Consider the following 13,046-nt stretch of genomic DNA (forward strand, 5'->3'; position numbering starts at 1 on the left):
CAATAGGCCAATCAATGACGTCTTGTATGAAGTATGAACCCCCAGTTGCCCAGCATTTTTTATAAAAGTGACCTAATTGGCCTACTATTAATTTAAAAGCTCCATCTACCACCGCACACCCTTGGTCACTCCATAAGTGCAAATGCTTGTAGGGTGAGGGGCAAGGACCGGGGTTTAAGTCTCCAAGAAGAAGTTTCACGCACATATACACTTAGATTAAGCTAAAGTAAAATTTTATCTTGTATTAAAAAATAATAAAAATTAAAAGCTCCATCTATTTGCAGCCATTAATATATAGGCATGGAAGAGTATATGCACTCATTGAATTTGTTCCTCATTAGGCCTTGCATTCAATGTGCATAATCCTAGCTAGCCTGCAGGACAATAAATTTAGAAGTTAAAAAATACGCAATTGGAGAGATACACATTCAAAAATCTTGTAAGCTTATCTACAAGAATTGACTAATTATTTCTTATGCGCCAAAAAAAAATTTATACAAAATAGAAATTCTATTCTAGTTTAATAATCTAAATATAACAATAAATATCATCTTAAAAATAAAGAGAAAGAAATAATAACAATAAATATATCCTCAAATATAATAATAATAACAATACATGCCCCATAAAAAAATTAATTAAGAGTGAAAAAAATAACAACGAATTTTATTGTCAGCAGTAGTAGAGCTAAAATTTGATTTCAATTTTCAAGGGAGGCAAAATTTATACACATATATAGGTGTGCACTTTAACATATATGATTTTTTTAATAAATAAATAAAATATAGAAAACATATATAGGCCTTGATATAAAAAGGAACACATGTCTATACTAAGTGATAATTATAATGTACTACTAAAACCCACAAGTTTGATTTATGAATAAAATTAAAGATTTTAAATAATTAGATAGTCACCTAGAACTAGGTTCAGTTAGAAGACCATATGCACTTATGGGGTTTAATATATAACAATAATAAGTTTGTTGTTGTTCTCGTCGTGGTGGGAACATAGACCCAGATTTGGGTTTGATGCAAAAATACAACAAAATAAAGGGTGGAAAAACAACTTATTTGATCAATAAAATTTTATGAACAAAGTTAATAGTTGGTCAAAGCCCGTCAACAGTCGATCAATGATAGTTAAAGGTTGACCTATGGAAGAGCTTGCTGTGCAGCTGTTGTTGAGTATATAATGCTATAAAATAAATACAGTATATGTTTCCCAGTTTATTTGGTTCGTTTTTCGAGTGACCACATGCAATATTTTCTAATGCCTTGTGTTTTTTTTTTATCATATCAAAAATCAGAAAAATTGGAAACATTTTATGCTAAAACAAAAAAATTTACATATTATCGTATCGCATGAAATGTACACAAATAACATTTTTTTTTCAAATTGGACTTTTTACAAAAATTTTGGGCTTTGACATGAGGAAAAAAAAAAACTTTTCTACTTGGTTTTTTTTTGTTGGTCTCTATTTGGATAGGTTTAGACAAAAACTTGACATGAGCTTAGACCACATATCAGCCCTCTCTCTCTCTCTCTCTCAAGTATAACTCAAATGCTTTTTTGTTTTTAGTTGCAACATACTTTCAATCCACGAGACCACAAGTGATAATTAAAGTATAATTCAATTTTAATTTGACTTACATGTTATGTATTAACACTTTTACATTTGATTAATTTGAATTCTAATTAAAGTAGTTATTTAGTTGGATATAATACAATTTATGATAACTTTTTCATAAATTTTAAGGTTAAATACTATTTTAGTCGCTAAACTTTACTAAAAGTTTGTTTTTCCTCCCTAAATTTTAAGAAGTTTATTTTTCGTCTCTAAACTATTAAAAAGTTTATCTTTCATCCCTAAACTATTGAAAATGTTTTATTTATATTCTTAAACTTTACTAAAAGTTTGTTTTTCATCCCTAAATTATTGAATAAAGTTCTTTTTTCATCCCTATTTTTTGTATCTAAACTATTAAAAAAAAACTTTTTACAAAGTTTAGTGATGAATTTATTATTATTATTTTTTAAGTTTAAGAATGAAAACAAACTTTTGTTAAAGTTTAAAGATCAAAATAGTATTTTACCCTAAATTTTATATAATGTCTATGTATCTTAAAACACACGATACGATATAATACACGATACATAACTTGCAATTATTTTCTTTATATTATAATTATAGTTAAATGATTAAATTCAATATTTTTTAATAATTTAAACTTTTGGGAGAATCGGTAATTTAATATAGTATCAAAACAGGAAATTCTAAGTTCAATCCTCGACTTTACTCTACCATCCATTTAAAATGTTAAAAATTCCACGTGTTGGGCTCCCATTCATTAATAGAAAGTTTAAGCTCATATGTGAGAGGGAGTGTTAGAATTATAGTCAAGTGATTAAATTCATAGTTTAAACTTTTGGGACAATCAATAATTTAACACTTCAAACGAATTTTATGTGAAATAGGTATGTCTATTATATAAATTTTTTATTTATTAATACTTATTAATTAAAATGAATCGTACGTACTTAATTTTTTATCAAAATTTTCAATGTAATACATGGGTTAGGGACTGGAACTAAGATAATACCTAGGATTTATTGTATTAAAAACCAAATATTTATACTAAAAATATGTGAAATTAGTACGTTGAATATATATATATATGATAATTTGACAATGTAATGCAGTTCCTTGTTTAGCAAAGTTTGATAATCATGCCTACTTATTCTATATTATTATTTTTCTTTATAATTCTATGGTTGATTACCGTGGGGTGAGGACAAGGCTAGCTCAATAGGTGATGCAATCGCTTAAGGCCCCCGAATAAAAGAAGGTCTCCATTTATAAAAAAAAAAATTATATATATATAATATATTTATTTTTATATTTTAATTAAAAAAATTTAAGCACTTTTATTGGTCAATAAAATGCATTAAAAAGGCTTCATTGTATCCTAAATTATTTCACTGCACAATTGATTGATGGGACACGTTTTCACTATGATAGGACCCTTTTCTGCCCCTCTCTTACTTCACTGCACAAGCCATTAATGGGAGTGGGACACGTTTATTTATTTCATTGCACAAGCCAGCCCTGGTTTTTAGTCATAGGATAGGCTAGGAAAATATTAATACAAAATATTGATACAAAATTCTGCCTTGGATCCTTTTTTGATATCATGGGACACATTTTTTGCTTTTACACTTAACCATAAGAGTTCAGGTAAACACTTAGTTTTTTAAAATTGAAATTAATATAATCTTATTTAAGGTCTACTATGTTACAAGAAAGATTAAGTGAGTTAGCTATATTATCAATTAAAAAAGAAATGTTAAATACAAGAACTTAATTCGTAATTTTGCATATTAAAAAGCAAGAAAAATAGATTTTAAATAAAAAAAATTCAATATATATTATTTGATTAATATTTAAATATAAAAAGACCCTATTTAAAAATTTTGCCTAAGGCCCCCCAAGTTGTTGAGCTGGCCCTGGGTGAGGATATTTGAATTCTAAATGCCCTTGTTAGAAATACTAAGATATGTCTATTAAGTTACAAGACTTTTGGTTGTTTTGTATTAAAGTTGAGTTGCTTGATTTTGCAAATATTTTTATTGATATTGTCTTTTAAGTGTGTTTACTGTGTAGTATAGTTTACCTTTTGGTGCTTATAGAAACATTTAAGGTTCAAATCCTTTAGTTGTAACTTTAAACTATTGAATTTATTAAAAAAAAGGTGACAATTTATTTTTGGACAGTTTAACAACAAAATTGGTTGTAGTTTAAGGTTACAACCTTACTCAATAAAATAAATATTACTTTGAATTGCATGTTCTTTACGCTCTTAATACACATGTCAGAATTTATGTCAATCAGTTATTATTTACCCTATGATCTATAAGCTTATATTTTATACATAATTTTAAACTACAAAAACTTATAATTTAAACAAATTATATATGACATGGCTATTTATCTTAATTTTCTAGAAAATTTGCAAGCATAAAGGATATAAGAAGAAGATGAATTCAATGGAAGATTTGTCAAAATTCACCTCCAATAAAAAGATATTGAGTAAGATTGTACCCTTAGATTACAACTAATTTTGTACCTAAACTTTGTCATTCAATTTTATTTACTTATTTTAATTATAAAAAATACGCTTAATAATGATATAGATACAAAAATAATTAATTAATTAAAAATGTGTACATTGGTCAACTTAAAATAACCCCATTAAAAAATTAAAAAAAAAAATCTAAAAATAAGATGATCAATCAGCTATCTCAAAAAGATCGTATCCTATGTTAGCATAAACCAATGCCTATTATATAATGCGTACAATTAGTCATCATGCACTAATTTATTTATTTATTCATTCAATTTTTTAAAAGAAAATCATCATGCACTAAATTGGCATTAGGGTAAGGTTGTTATTAGGTACGAAAGTACTTCTTTTCATAAAATAACAAAAGCTCTTTCATAAAAAAAAAAAGTTTGAGTTAGGCAAGTTTTCTATAACGACGGAGATTACGGTCTAATTGATATCATTTATAATTAATATGATCGAGGTGCAGCTTCCTCCACGTTTGAGCTAACACTGTGTATTACACATTTGTTTTAGGATTACACTGAGAGTTTATAAATAGATGAAACGGAATGAAATAGACCTTCTTTCTTTCTTTCTTTCTTTTTTTCTTTTTTTTTTTTTTTTAAATTTGAATTGGAACGAAATTGGTAGAATAGAAAACAATGAAACAATGAAATTAAATATTACCCTCATTGTTGTTTGAATGTTTTAAAAGAAATGAAAAAGTATCAATTTCATTTTTTTTCAGTTAAATGGACATTAAGAATGTTAATATAATCTATCTTTAATAAATGGGGGAGGGGGGACGATTTTATGGGACTTTAGAAAAATTCAGTTGTAGAGAGGGAAAATTCCCGACCTATCACAAGCTGACACATCATACTACCAAGTCCACAAAATACAACCAATTACAAGGCGCCACGTACTGCTGCTAGGTTTTGCCATCACTATTCAGATTCCAATAGAAATTTGACAAGTGTCATTGAAATAAAGGCATGAAACTGCATCAGCACGTGTAAGCGATGACACAAGCAATCCTGCACGTGTAAGCGATGACATAGGTGGACCAATCAAGCTGTGACATGTGTCACCAATCAGACTCCGCCACGTGTCGCTCACCCACCCCTAAACTCCTATAAATAGAAGCCTTCCTAAGACATTAAGAAGGACAGAGAGGACAGAACAGAGAGAAGGAAGAAGATATCTTGAGTTCAGAAACCCAGAAGCTCTACCAGGATCAAACCCCAAAGCCTCCAAGAATTTCAAGAACTTCAATCTCGAATACAAACAACATTCGAAGCAAAATCATCCAAACTACTCGTCCAGATCTCAAAGTTCACTGGAATGAAGCTCAAAAGCCTCCAGAAACCTCAACAAACCATAAATCAACGAAACTCTACGGAATCAAGCCTCTAAAGCACCGAAGAATTTCCACCACAAACCTTCAAACATGAAGAACACACGAAGAACACACGAAGAATAAAGAATTTCTAACAAGCTCATAGCCAGAGATTCATTGTAATTCCGTTTCAAAGATTTTCGATCTATTCCTCAGCTAAATTGAAGAATATCTTATGTTCAAATCAAAATCACATTACCACAATTCCAATCAATAAATCTTTCAAGGAGATCGAATCAGAGGATCACTCTTTTGTAATTACAGAGAATTGTACCACACATTTATCAATACAAATTCGTATTTGTGAAACTATTTTACTTGTTTGATTTATTTCGAACTAAGAAATTTAGTCGTCTACATCAGTAAAATACATTAAATTATCTGTAATTCCTCCTGTAAGAACACAATTTTAGTACCTAAGCCCAAAGTAAGAAAAAAAGTAGGCCCAAAGAGCCAAATACAATAAATTTGTAGAGAGTGAATTAGAAGACTAGGTTCTAGTAAGCTTAGACAGTGATCATAGTAAGTAAATAATGACAATAGAATAAAGATGAACTGATGTTATCTAAAAAAATTGTCATCGAACACAATTCAAGGTGGTTCATTCTTATCTCTGATTCTTTTGGGACTGATTACAAGTATTATTTTTCACTCTACAGTGTTTTTCTCTTTCTTTTTCTCCGATCTCCTTTTCTCTGGATCTTTCCTTTATTTTATACTATTTTCCCCCCTCTATCTCTACCCTTCACGTATAGATCAGATTGTTGGTGTTGACCCTTGTCCCATCAGCACCTTCCTGAAGTTTTTGAGAGTAGCTGTAAGGCTGAAAAACCAATGTTCAGGTATCACTTTCTCATTAATGCGGCCAGAGAGTTAGTTATAGAACATTCAATGCTGTGATAGTAGCTTTCTCTTAGATATTTCATAGCTTTTTTTTGTCTTGTATTCTCACAATGCATATCCTTATCAACAGAATCTCCTGGAACGTTGCTTCTGAGTGGCAAACCGTACCTTTTGACCTCTACTTCGTTCAACCGAGGAGACATCTCTCATCGGACCCCCTCCTCGGACCATTGTAACTTGACCTCTTTTTTTATTCATCAACGCTGACCTTTATAACAATGTTTACCCCGTCCTTAGACAATTATGCGTCCTCGGATAGGGCCCCTGACCCAATATAACATCACTGGCCTATTCTCCCTACACCTCCCATTTTTGGATGGATTAAAAAATTGGCTTATGGAAATGGAATGAAACATGTCTTATTAAACTTTCAAATAAAGAAAAGAAAACAATATTATTTTTCGTTCCATTCAATTCCCTCCTATTACAATCTATTTAAAAAAAAGAAAAAAGAAAAAGGAAAGAATGAGTGAAATAAAAAGGACATTCTACCTTTTCCTTCGTTTGGAAATATACTTGGGAAAACAAAATGATTATAAGGAAATGTTTGTTCCATTTCATTCTCTTTTAAGAGCATTCTCATGTAGTGTTGTAAAGCACCTAAAACTCAAAAATAAAGAGTCATGTGCATCAAATTATATATATAAAAAATCTCCCACACCTAGTTCTTCATCACAGTTCAAAATTTGCAAAATGCCTTTGTTAGGGGTGTTCACTAAACCGCACAAATCGCGTTAAAACTGCCCGCAAAATAACATAATTGCACTGCACCATGTGGTGCAATGTGGTTTACGGTTTTATAATAAAAAATCGCAATTGCACAGCACAGCACCGCACCGCACCCTCTCTATATTAATATATTTATATATTTTTAATATTAAATATATTATTAAAGATAAAGTTTAGCTACAAAATTTGTTGTAACCTAAGGCTATAACCTTACTCAATAAAATAAATATTACTACATATTTTAAAAATCTAACTGCTGAATTGTATGTTTTTTATACTTTTAATACACATGTCAAATTTTGTGTCAATCGAATATTAATTATTATATGAGTTATAAGCTTATATTTTATGCATAATTTTGTTAAATTACCAATTGTCCCAAAAGTTTAAGTTATTAGGCAATGGTGAGTTTAATCACTTAACCATAATTCTACCACTCCTCCTCACTTATGAGCTTAAAGTTCCCCTTAGTAAGTGGGGGCCCAACAAGTGAGAATTTAACATTTTAAATGGGAGGTAGATTGAAGACAGTGATCGAACTCAGGATCTCCTGCTTTGATACCATGTTAAATTACCGATTGTCCCAAAAGTTTAAGCAATTAGGAAATTGTGAGTTTAATCACTTAACCATAATTTTAACAAATTTTAAACTATAAAAACTAACAATTAAAATAATTTATTGATAACATAGTTATTGATCTCTAATTTTCTTGAAATTTTACAAGTATGGAGGATATAAAAAGAAAATGTAATCCAATGATGGAATTTTCAAAATTCACCTCTAATAAAAAGATATTGAGTAAGGTTGTAGTTTTAGACTATAACCAATTTTGTAGCTAAATTTTATCCTATTATTAATAGTTTAATAACCCTAGTTTTAAAAAAAAAAAAAAAAAGTTTGATAACCCTAGTAAGTGTTGACTAGAAAAGTCAACCAAAAATAAAGAAAAACTAGCTCAATAGTTTAAAACTTGGCCCAAAATAATAATAAAAAATAGTTTTGGGCTGGGTAGGAAAATCCCAAAATTTGACAAATATACCGACTTCGAACCGTTCAAACCGCATCTTATACATCTCATCGCACATATAACTACAAAAATAAAGTGCGGTGCGGTTATGATTTTAACTAAACTTTAAACCGCACTGCACATGTGACCACAAAAATAAAATACAATGTAGTTATGGTTTTAACTAAATTGCACAGCACTGCTCCGCAAACAAGCCTAGCCATAGTTGTGTTCCAAATAAGAGCACTATAGTACTTCTGGTTCTTACTTTTTCTCTTTTTTATTCCAACTTTATCTCTCTCTTTCGCTCCTCTCAAACTTTCTAATTGCGACTAGGTCTGCCTCATTCTCTCTTTAGATTGAGTCGAATTTGGGCGTGGAGGCAACATTGCGGTGATAGATCAGCGTCTTAATTTGGGCATGGGTGATGGATCTCTGTCATCTCTAGGTTGAAAAATTTTTGTTTTTATTTTTGTATTATTGTGTTTTCGTTTGGTATATGAGAAACAATTTGGTAGTGAATATGATTTCTGTTTGTGGTTTAGATTTTAATCTCTTTGTTAGGATTTTGGATTTTAATCTTTGTTTTTGAAATTAGAGGAATTAAACTAAATCCAAATTAAATTCTCTAAGCACTCCTTCCGAAAGTTGGAGCAACGGTTACTTAAAAAAATGGAAACAAAATAATTATCCTATTCTTATTCTTATTTTTTTTTTAAAGTCAAATAGAAGGTTAATAGTATATTAGTAAACTTATACGTTTATTTAATTTATAATAATTTTTTATATAATCCCAAAAATGCAGAAAAAAAATTATCATATCCCATTTTATTCCACTATTAATTTTCGAGCTTTACAATCTATCCAATGTAATCTCATATCGCATTTTTTTAGTATTTTATTTTATGTTCCATTAAATCACAGTATAACATGCGCGTAATATTTTGTCTTTCTTTTATAAATGCTTAGACGACCATTCCATATCACTATTTTAAAAACTCTCTCAAGCATAATAAAATTGCCATGCCTCATTCAAACAAATTCTGCAGTAAATGTGCGAAACAAGGATTATTGCTTTTGATACTATTTTTTAAACGTTCAATTTAGGTGTATGGTTCAAACCATCAGAATCAGCTTTCCACGAAATTTAGTTCAAGTACAAAGCTGTAAGCATATGATAATATATAATTAATAACCACACAGAGAGAGAGAGAGAGACGACGTGTGACTTTTTTGAAAATTGGGTTAGCCTTTCAGACCTGTGCGGCTGTGGAAAAGGCTCTAAGACTACAGCATAAGGAGATAAGTGCTCTCTCCATTCAACTGAAATATTATCCTCCACTTCATTTTTAAATAGATGTCACTTTGGATGGTCCTGTTCATGACCTAACTTTGCCTGGGAAAGTAGAAGGGGATAGGTATATAATAGCATTACCGAAAGGCAGTGTTACTATTATAGAAATGTGGCCACCTTAACCTACTTGCTGTCTCAAAGGGATAGATGAACCACTTGCACGGTTTATTCTTTCTATTACTCAATTTAAAGTGAGGCATTAATAAATTTTCTAAATCCATATTGGGTTCCCCACTATTGTTCCAACCCACTGGTTTAATTATAATTGATTTTCTCTAGAATTAGTTCACCATCCCCCTCTTTCCCTATTTTACGTAAATGTGTTTCTGCACTTGCATTATATTCATGTTAGAAAAAGGCTTTTGGAGACTTTAAAATGATATACTTTTTTTTTTAATCAGAACTCAATTTATGACTATCAAGCCAAATTAGGTTAATTTTTATTTATTTTACTTTCTATGTCTATATCATTTTATTTTCTTCTTTCTATTTCAAGATGATATCAGAGTCAATTTCCTCTTTAGTTTTCCAAATCCCGCTAACTCATTTCTACTGATGTCTTCTGATTCCCGCAACAGCTGCAAATTTTATATTATGGAGATTGGAAGCCTACGTAAGTATTAGGGAACTATAGCTATTCCCCACTCATGATAGAGCAGGTGGACACACTGTGGTACTGCATGGATGAATTCTAGATCATTACGACATTTTCATACGATAACAAGGGCAATAGTTTCTCTCTCTCGATTCCAATGAATTAGACCTGCATGGCAACACCATCAGTCTTGATATAATTAATGAATATATAAGAATTCTATCTTTCAGTAATGCTCTTACTAATATATTCTCATCCATGGGAGACAGATAAAGGAGGAATCCAATGAAATACCCACTGAGAGGAGATGAGGATGAACAGATATACACATGAACAGAATTCAAGGTTTGTTAACTAAGTCTAAAGCGTTTTGCCTAAAAGTTTAGGACACATTGTGTCACCAGCTGATCCAGAGCTGTATTATAGTTGTTTTTTTTTTTTTTTTAAAGTAGGCTGTGTTTCCATGTCCAATTTGTAATCATTATCCCAAGAAAAAAAAAATGCCAATGTAACTGCAACTACTAGAAAATTCTAGAGATATTTGTAACAAGTTCAAGAGGACCATCCAAATTTATTTGACGTAGGTTTTTGGGCAGAATCGGCCTGTAAGTCTAGGGTCGAAATTTTTGTTCAAGTAGATTAGTCGATATGAATCACTCTCTTATTCCACATCAGTTAAAATTTTGTTCCATTTCGCCCGTTCAATCCATTCCGCTAAACTTTGGCTAGTATGTAAATTAAGTTTTTTTTTTTTCTATTTTTTTGTTACTTTACTTGTATATAACATGTTATATAGTGATGACATAGAGAGTGTCTATTATTTGATTTTGAATTTACAATTTGATATGGTATAACACTATCAAATGAAGACTTAAGTATACATAACTCCATAAATATTATATAACAATATCTATACATACACTTTAATGATAACCCTAAAGCGGTATACCATAATAGACTAGTACTAATTATAAAGTATTTTCAACAGAATCGAAAATTTTGTTAGAAATATGAACTTTTTTACAATTGTTGTCATAATTTGTTATGATTAGAACAATATCACCTTCACCAAAGTCTACATACCATTTACTTCATTTTTATTATGTACTAACCACAAAGTCCACAACAGACCATGCAATCAATAGTTAGAAAAAAAGAAAAAGAAAAATATTGTGCAATTAGAGTTATTGTTAAGTCACAAATAAATCAAGAGATTGGATACCCTCGGACAAAAGCCACCAACAATGATGGACTGTCATTATGCTGTTAGCCCATTGATATTCAAAAGCAATATTGCAGGTTCATCTCCATTTCTCAATATAGGTTTTTCAAAAGTTTCAAGTCAATAGTGGCGCTTGTGCTATGATGAATACTATTTACAATCAAATAAAAATATTAATAATAATTTATTTATTTATATTTAGCTTAATAATCTTTGGTCCATGTTTGAGTAAAGAATATTTTACTCTTTTTTATTTTATTTTATATAAGATAGAATTTCTGCTCTAGCCTAATCTAAGTGTATATGTGTGTGAAGCTTCCTCCTGAAGACTTGAACCCCAACCCTTACTCCCCACACCACATCAAGCACAGGTTGCTTGTATGTTCCACATTTATAAGACAAATGAGAGAAAGAGAGAGAGAGAGAGAGAGAGAGAGAGAGAATTACCGATTTAGGCCCTGATTTTATGACTCATACCAATTTTAAACTAATTAGTAACTTAAGCTCAATTATTGAATTAATTAACCATTTGGTATAGCACGGATACAAAATACAATAGCAAATTCCAATCACAAGAATACCATGGAGTGTTCATGGAGAGAAGAACCAAAACCAGGGAAAAATATTCCTGGGCCTATAGCACCATCCAATGCACTAACAATAAAAATTGCAATACAAATCATTTACAAACCCTCCAAGCTATGTAATGATGTACAGGACTATGTATTTGAGCTCCACGCTCCTGCTAGCAATTAATTTCACAAATATTTTCTTCTTTCTTGTCATTGGTTCTGCAAATTGAGCCGTCCATCGCAAGATCAAGTCTCCTTGACCATTCTATGGCCTAGAAGATTTTGGGACTGCTCCAATGGTTCCCATACCAAAAAATTGCAAAGATCAATGAAGGATATTATGTGTGTACTGGTTTTAATCTCCTCTCATGATATTTGAGAGAGAGAGAGAGAGAGAACAATGGGGTTTTGCTCTAAGGTAAAGTGTAGCTCTCTAGCTCCGGAATTTGGGTGTTTAATCTTGCGGGTTAAAGAGGTATATGAGAGAGCTTAAAGGATGGGTACAGCAGATGATTAAAATAACTAATTTTTTTTAGGTTTTGGCAATCTTGCTTGATCGAGAGAGAGGCGAGATTGCTGGATAGACTTTCAAATCTGGAACTCTCCTGCAATTTTGCCTGGCACTTGTAATCTCTCTCAATTGAGATTCTTTACATTGTACATAGCACCAACTTCAAGAAATTGATCTCTCAACCCAATACAAAATAGCCAACATTGTCACACAATACAATGGAAATATTTAAGAAAAATACATGGAGAATCAGCATAGAATAGGCTAACACTAAGATCCTAATAATATATAATAAAAATAATGTCAATAATAAATTTGGATAAAAGTAATGTTGTTCCAATATTTGGGCCATTTACTGTAAAATAAAATAAAATAAAGGTCCCGGCCCCTAGCTGCAATCTATGGATATTCAATTTTTCAAAAAAAAAAAAAAGCAAAAAAACAAAAAACAAAAAACAAAACAAAACATAATCCAATTTCTGGCAGAAAAAAACAAAAAGATAATATATATTATCGCCACGTAGTCACGTACGCCGTTGAAAATAGTTTACTTCTTTTCTTTGAAAAGCAATGTGGAATGTCGTGTAGGCCTTTTATATCTATATGTATATATATTACTTCAGTGGTCACTTAGCCAGCATCGATCCA

This window comes from Castanea sativa, chromosome 1, assembly GCF_040712315.1.
Source record: "Castanea sativa cultivar Marrone di Chiusa Pesio chromosome 1, ASM4071231v1".
NCBI lineage: Eukaryota > Viridiplantae > Streptophyta > Magnoliopsida > Fagales > Fagaceae > Castanea > Castanea sativa.